The sequence below is a fragment of the Carlito syrichta genome, unplaced genomic scaffold, assembly GCF_000164805.1.
Source record: "Carlito syrichta isolate Samal-C Ts95f unplaced genomic scaffold, Tarsius_syrichta-2.0.1 Scaffold118177, whole genome shotgun sequence".
Taxonomy (NCBI): domain Eukaryota; kingdom Metazoa; phylum Chordata; class Mammalia; order Primates; family Tarsiidae; genus Carlito; species Carlito syrichta.
In genome coordinates, this window is record NW_007062273.1 from 1 (window position 1) to 7738 (window position 7738).

A 7738-nucleotide genomic window follows, 5' to 3' on the forward strand; every position below is an offset into this window, starting at 1 on the left:
TGTCCACAAGCTGATTACATATTTATTGGGTTATAGCATGCTCTTAACCTAAGTCTATGGTATACTTTATTACGGTCCTCTCAGAAGGAAGAGAGGGAAGGGAAACTGACGGAGAGTAGAATAGCAAAAGCAGATTGCAAGAGACAGGAGAAGTTAAACCAACTAGGTCAGCATTTGAGTTGTTAGAGGAAAAGCAGGAATCAGAGTTGCAAAAGAAATAGGAGAGTATGAAGGAGGTGAAAAATCTTTATTTTGTTTTGTTTTGAGTTGGAGTCTCACTCTGTCACCCAGATTGGAGTGCAGCGGCCACTCCCGGCCACTGCAGCCTCAACCTGCTGGGCTCTGGCGATCCTTCTGCCTCAGCCTTCCAAGTAGTTGAAACTACCATGTCCGCACTACCATGTCCGGCTAATTTTTGATTTATTGTGGAGATGAGGTCCCCCCAAGTTGCCCAGGCAGATCTTGAACCCGCTGGCTCAGGCAATCCATTCACCTCGGCCTCCCAAAGTGCTGGGATTACAGGCTGAGCCACCGAGCCCGGTCTCCTTTACATTTAATTATAGGGACAAAGGATATGGGAATTTGTAATTTTGAAAGACTTTGCTGGATTGCCCTCTGCAAGGGTTGTACCAGCAAAATGTGAGTTTCTATTGACCTCTGCATCCCCTACATCATAAGTCATCAAACTTTTGGATTTTTGCCAATCTAATAGGTGAAAAGTGTCATCTCACTTTGTTTAAATTTACATTTCTCTTACAATGAGTAGAGCTGAGCATCTTCCCTATGATGAGAGGCAGTTGAATTTTTTGTTTGGACTACCTACTCATATCCTTTGTGATATGAGTACTCGCCCAGGCTGGAGTACTGTGTCACGCTCACCTTTGTGTATTTTTCTGTTAGGTTACTGATATTTTTCTTATTGATTTCCAGGAGCTCTTTACATATTAGTGAAATGAGTTCTTTGTGATATCCATTACAAATAATTTTTCCTGATATATCATTGATCTTTTGACTTTGTGACTGTTGAATGTTTTAAACCTCGTGGGAGTGTCTTTTTACTTTTATGTCAATTTTTCCAGTCTTTTATGGCTAGAGCTTATATTCCTGCCACACCATTCCAGTGAGAGGCAGAAGAGGGGGTGTGGCTAAGTACATGGGTTCAAGTACTCCAAGGTTCAACTCCAAACTTCAAGCAACATGGACATTTAATGAGAGAAAGTAAGAGACCTCATCTCTACAATAAATCAAAAAATCAGCCAGGCGTCATAGCGTGCACCTGTAGTTCCAGCTACTTGGAAGGCTGAGGCGGAAGGGTCGCCGGAGCCCAGCAGGTCGAGGCTGCGGTGGCCGGGAGCGGCCACTGCACTCCAGCCTGGGCGACAGAGTGAGACTCCAATTCAAAAAAAAAAACAAGGCAGGGGGCCGGGGAACCCATTCAACTATATAGCTTAGAGGCTGAGAATTTTGACTGCCTGGATGTGGACCACACCACTTGTGACATCCTGGACTCATGTCTTGACTTCTTTGAGACTCTATTTCCTCATCTGTCAATCATCGTATCAGTCAGGATTGAGGCGAGAAGCTGATGGTCTACTCCAAGAGAAGAGTGTGGACACTTTAGGACAGGGACTATTTGTAGACGTGCCGATGGAGTAGAACAACATGGGATGATACAGCAACCAGGGACTGGCAACAGCAGGGAGTCTTACCTCCCCAGGCTAGGAGCCATTTGACGAAAAGCAGACCCCAGACCCAGAAGGGAGTCGTGTATGGAGGGGCCCTGAGCAGAAGGACACAGCCAAGGCCCAGTGACTGGGCAGGGAGGCGACTGTGGGACTAATAACCTCAAGCTCCCCCTCTTCCCCCCACCCCCCTTCTGCCAGTGCTCCCACGGGTGGAAGCCCACCGGCAGCAAAGGGAAAGGGACCCAACAAGGCAGCTCTGAGAAGGCAGCCTCTCATAAAGCACAGCAGAGCAGTGGAAGGTGAGAGGCAGATGTCTGCAACATTCTGTGTAGTATGGACATGTGCTTCGTAGGGTTCATGAGAGGAACCATTGAGATGATGCATGTTCAGCACTTAGGATGGTACTGGAGGTGCCAGTGAATGTTCTCTGTTATTTCTTTTCTTTTTTCTTTTTTTGGTTGGGTCTCACTCTCGCCCAGGCTGGAGTACTGTGGCACGCTCACAGCCACCACAGCCTTGACCTGCTGGGCTCAGGTGATGCTTCTGCCTCAGCCTTCCAAGTAGCTGGCACCACAGGCATGTGCCATTATGCCTGGTTAGGTTTTTTTTTTCATTTATTGTAGAGACGAGGTCTCACCATGTTGCTCAGGCTGATCTCGAACCCCTGACCTCAGGCAATCCTCTCGCCTCTGCCTCCCGATGTGCTGGGATTACAGGCATGAGCCATCACGCCCAGCCTATTTCCTTTCTTTCTTTCTTTTTCTTTTTTCTTTTTTTTTTTTTTTTTTGAGTCAGGTCTCAATCTGTCTCCCAGGCTGGAGTGCAGTGGCGTGTTCACGGCTCATCACAGCCTCGACCTCCTGGCCTCAGGCGATGCTCCCACCTCAACTTCCCAAGTAGCTAGGACTGCAGGCTCATGCCACCACACTCAGCTAATTTTTAAATTCTTTATAGAGATGAGGTCTTGCTATGTTGCCCTGGCTGGTCACGAGCTCCTGGGCTCAAGCAATCCTCCAGCCTGACCCTCCCAAAGCGCTGGGATTACAGGCATGAGACACTAGGCCCAGTCCTTGTTATTTTTACTCTGATTATTATCATCACCATCAACTCTATTTTTTTTTTTGAGTTGGAGTCTCACCCTGTCGCCCAGACTGGAGTGCAGTGGCCACTCCCGGCCACCGCAGCCTCGACCTGCTGGGCTCCGGCGATCCTTCTGCCTCAGCCTTCCAAGTAGCCGGAATTAGAGGTGCGCGCTACCACGCCTGGCTAATGTTTGACTTATTGTAGAGACGAGGTCTGGCCAAGTTGCCCAGGTGGGTCTCGAACCCGCGGGCTCAGGCAATCCACTCACCTCAGCCTCCCAAAGCTCCGGATTACAGGCTGAGCCACCAAGCCTGGCTACCATCAACTCTTGATGTGGGAAGGGTTTCTTGTTGGCCAGCATCTCGCCTTTGGTCTCACTTGATTTGCCTCCCTGCTGTCTCCTCATCCTTCCCACCTCCTCCAAGGGACCCTGCTCACCACCTGCACCTGCTCTGCTTCCTCCGAGCTGCCCTCCTCGGCACAGCCGGACCCCTTGACCCAAGGAGCCAGCGTCCACCTGCCTGTCCCCGGAAGCCTCGATGGCGTTCTCTCCACTTCATGGTTCCGAGGGCACGAAGCCCAGCCGGCAGCCATGATATTCTCTCCTGAGGGCCTCCCAGGACCTGCTCACACTGGCCGGGAGAGGCTGGACACCCGAGGCAGCCTGGTCATCAGAAACGTGACAGCTCAGGACTCGGGCAGCTACACCGTCGTGCTGGAAACCAGCAGAGGACGCAGGAGTGCAACAGAGCAGATCCATGTCAAGAGTGAGTTGGGCCCACAGTGAGAGGGACTGAGTTCTCTCAGAGCAGACCCGCTGGACTCCAGCAGGGCCCACCACCCGTTGCTCCCTGACAAACCACCCCAATCCCTAAAACAGGAATCATGTATATAGGTCACAATTCTGCTGGAGAGTTCTTATGGTCAGCTGGTGGGATGTCTAGGCACCGGCTGGTCCAGAATGGCCTCATTCATATGTCTGGTAGTGGCCTGGCTTTTGGCTGGGAGGCACGGGGCATAGGGGTGAGTGGATCACATAGCCTCCTATCCTACAGCAGGCTAGCTCTGGCTCTCTCAACACGGCAGTGGAAGAGGAGCCAATACAGTAGCTACAAGGCCCCTTGAGGCCCAGGCTCAGAACTGGTACGCAGTCACTTCTGCCACCTTCTCTTGGCAGATGCAAATCACGTGGCTGGCTCAGCTTCAACAAGAGGAAATGGGTTCCACCTCTTTTTTTTTTTTTTTTGAGTTGGAATCTCACTCTGTTGCCCAGACTGGAGTGCAGTGGCCGCTCCCAGCCACCGCAGCCTCGGCCTGCTGGGCTCCAGTGATCCTTCCGCCTCAGCCTTCCAAGCAGCTGGAACTACAGGCGCGCGCTACCACGCCCGGCTAATTTTTTATTTATTGTAGAGATGAGGTCTCGCCAAGTTGCCCAGGCGGATCTTGAACCCGCGGGCTCAGGCAATCCACTCACCTCAGCCTCCCAAGGCGCGGGATTACAGGCTGAGTCACTGAACCCGTCTGGGTTCCACCTATTAAGGAAAGGAGTTGTGGCCACTTTTTGTATTCTACTATGCCTCCCAACAGATGGTCAGGAAATACATGTTTGTGATCACTTGGGAAAGGCAGAGAAGGTCTCTGGTGGAAGTCTTCAAGCTCACCTATTTTTTTGTTTGTTTGTTTTTTTGGAGTCAAAGTCTCTGTCACCTAGGCTGGAGGCTTCTGATTAGGGCTCACTGCAGCCTCAACCTTTTGGGCTCAGGTCATCCTTCCACCTCAGCCTCCCAAGTAGCTGAGACTACAGGCATGCACGACCACACCCAGCTAACGTTTTTAACATTTTGTAGAAATGAGGTCTCACTATGTTGCCCAGGCTGGTCTCGAATTCCTGGGCTCAAGCGATCCTCCTGCCCCAGCCTCCCAGGGCGCTGGGATTACAGGCATGAGCTGCCATGCCCGGCCCCTCACCTATGTTTTTATTAGCTATTAAACTTTAGACTTGAACTTTAATACCTGAGCCAGAAAAGCAAAGCCTTGAGGGTAACCAGACCCATGCTCCCTAGAAGGTAGTTTAGAGGCTGACTTAGTCAGCTGGGAATACCAGAACACAATACTGTAGACAGAATGGCTTAAACAACAGAAATGTATTTTCTCACAGCCCTGGAGGGTGGCATCCAAGGTCAAGGTGTTGGCGGGTTTCACTTCTTTTGAGCCCTCCCTCCTTGACTGACAGACAGCCACCTTTTCATTCTGTTCTCACACTGTCTTTCCTCTGCGTGTGCACATCCTTGCTTTCTCTCCAAACTTCCTCTTCTTACAAGGAAACCACTCAGATTGGGTCAGGGCCCACCCCAGCAGTTTCATTTTAACTCAATCACCTCTTTAACGATCCTGACTCCAAATACCTTGTATTCTGAGTTCCTGGGGATTGGGGCTTCAACATGTGTGTTAGAGGGGAGGGGACACAATTCAGTTCATAACAGGGATCATATTCCTTAGGATTCCAATTCTGATGCTCTAAAAAAAGACCCAAATCACAGTGTCTAAAACAAGATGGGAATTTATTTATCTCCCACTTAACAGTCTGGCATAAATAGACTGGTGAGTCCATGGATGTGGGACTAGGAAGGCCGGGGCTTTGGGAGAAGCCATGAGAGGGGCAGGAACACTTTGCTACCCATCTATTCAACTAAACCACCGGCACCTGCCCTGTGCCTGGCCCCATGCTAGGCAGTGCTGGGGACATAACGGTGACTGAGAGAGCCTGACCTTGTCCCCTTCCTTACACTCACAGTCCAGTGGGGGAGACGGACCCCATCAACAGATAATGATGACCTAGAGTGGGCATGGAAGCACAGACACCCCCCACCGTGGAAGACCCAGGAGTACTTCCTGGAGGAGGGGGGATTCAGCAGTGAACAATATAGAGCTGGTCATTCCCACCATGGACTTCCCAATCTATCATAGGAGACAGTCACTAAATGAATAATAATTCCAGGGGTAGGATCAGAAATTTTCTCTGCAGAAGTACATTAAAAATGATACCAACCAGGCTCGGTGGCTAAGCCTGTAATCCCGTGCCTTGGGAGGCTGAGGTGAGTGGATTGCCTGAGCCTGCGGGTTCAAGACCCGCCTGGGCAACTTGGCGTGACCTCATCTCTACAATAAATCAAAAAATGAGCCAGGCATTGTAGCGCACGCCTGTAGTTCCAGCTACTTGGAAGGCTGAGGCGGAAGGATCGCCGGAGCCCAGCAGGTCGAGGCTGCGGTGGTCCGGAGCAGCCACTGCACTTTAGTCTGGGCGACAGAGTGAGACTCCAACTCAAAAAAAATAAAAAGAAAAGAAAATGATATCTAGGGCTGGGTGCAGTGGCTCATGCCTATAATCCCAGCACTTTGGGAGGCCTAAGCGGGAAGATTGCTTGAGACCTGGAGTTCAAGACCAGCCTGGGCAACATAGAGAAACCCCATCTCTCATTTAAAAAATATATATATATGAAGCAAAATAATAAAAGTTAGCCAATAGGGACAGTGTGGAAGGTTGTTCTAGACAGCAGAACGGCAGGGGCAGAGGTGGGGTGGCAAGAGGGATGTCGGTGAGTTTGAGGAATTGAGAGAGGAGAACTAGATGGGTGGGCGGTAGACTAGATGAGGTCACTGGTGTTTGTGGCCACTTTTTGTATTCTACTATGCCTCCCAACAGATTGTCAGGAAATACATGTTTGTGATCACTTGGGAAAGGCAGAGAAGGTCTCTGATGGAAGTCTTCAACCTCACCTATTTTTTTTGTTTGTTTTTTTGGAGTCAGAGTCTCTGTCACCTAGGCTGGAGGCTTCTGATTAGGGCTCACTGCAGCCTCAACCTTCTACCTCAGCCTCCCAAGTAGCTGAGACTACAGGCATGCGCTACCATACCCAGCTAACGTTTTTAACATTTTGTAGAAATGAGGTCTCACTATGTTGCCCAGGCTGGTCTCAAACCCCTGGGCTCAAGCGATCCTCCTGCCCCAGCCTCCCAAAGTGCTGGGATTACAGGCATGAGCTGCCATGCCCGGCCCCTCACCTATGTTTTTATTAGCTATTAAACTTTAGACTTGAACTTTAATACCTGAGCCAGAAAAGCAAAGCCTTGAGGGTAACCAGACCCATGCTCCCTAGAAGGTAGTTTAGAGGCTGGATTAGTCAGCTGGGAATACCAGAACACAATACTGTAGACTAAATGGCTCAAACAACAGAAATGTATTTCCTCACAGCCCTGGAGGGTGGACTGCCAGGAACAGGACTGACGGCCACCTCAGGAAGGTCCTTCAGACTCGCCCTTGACAATACTTTTCCCAATGCTGACTGGTAGGTATACACTAAATGCTTCCTTTTTTTTTTCATTTGTTTGTTTTTCTGATTCATAGTCTCACTCTGTAGCATCTGGAGGCTGTGGTGGCACGATCATGGCTCACCACAGCCTCCACCTCCTGGGCTCAGGCCATCCTCCTGCCTCAGCCTCCCCAGTAGCTGGGACTGCAGGTACGCACTAGCTAATTTTTTGATTTTTTTGCAGAGACGAGATTTCACGATGTTGCCCGGGCTGGTCTCAAACTCCTGGGCTCAAGCAATCCTCCCACCTCGGCCTCCCAAAGTGCTTACAGCCAAATCCAGTGGCTTTTGTAAGAAAAGCATTTCACATTATGCCGTAGTATGTCACACCACTAACTGGAAGACAAGTGTAAGGTAGCGGTTATTACTATGAGTAGTGCACGCTGGTGTTTTCTCTTGTGTTTCTTTTCGTGTTTTAAGTGCTGTCTAGGACTCCATAAATGATTTCACTGCCACGCATGGGTCTCACTTGCAGGATAACAAGCCATGAGTCGGCATATGTTTAGGATAGTGCTTGGCTCTGAGGAAGAGCCCGGTTCAGGTGGCTGTCACATTGGTTCTTCTTTCTTTTTTTTTTTGAGTTGGAGTCTCACTCTGTCG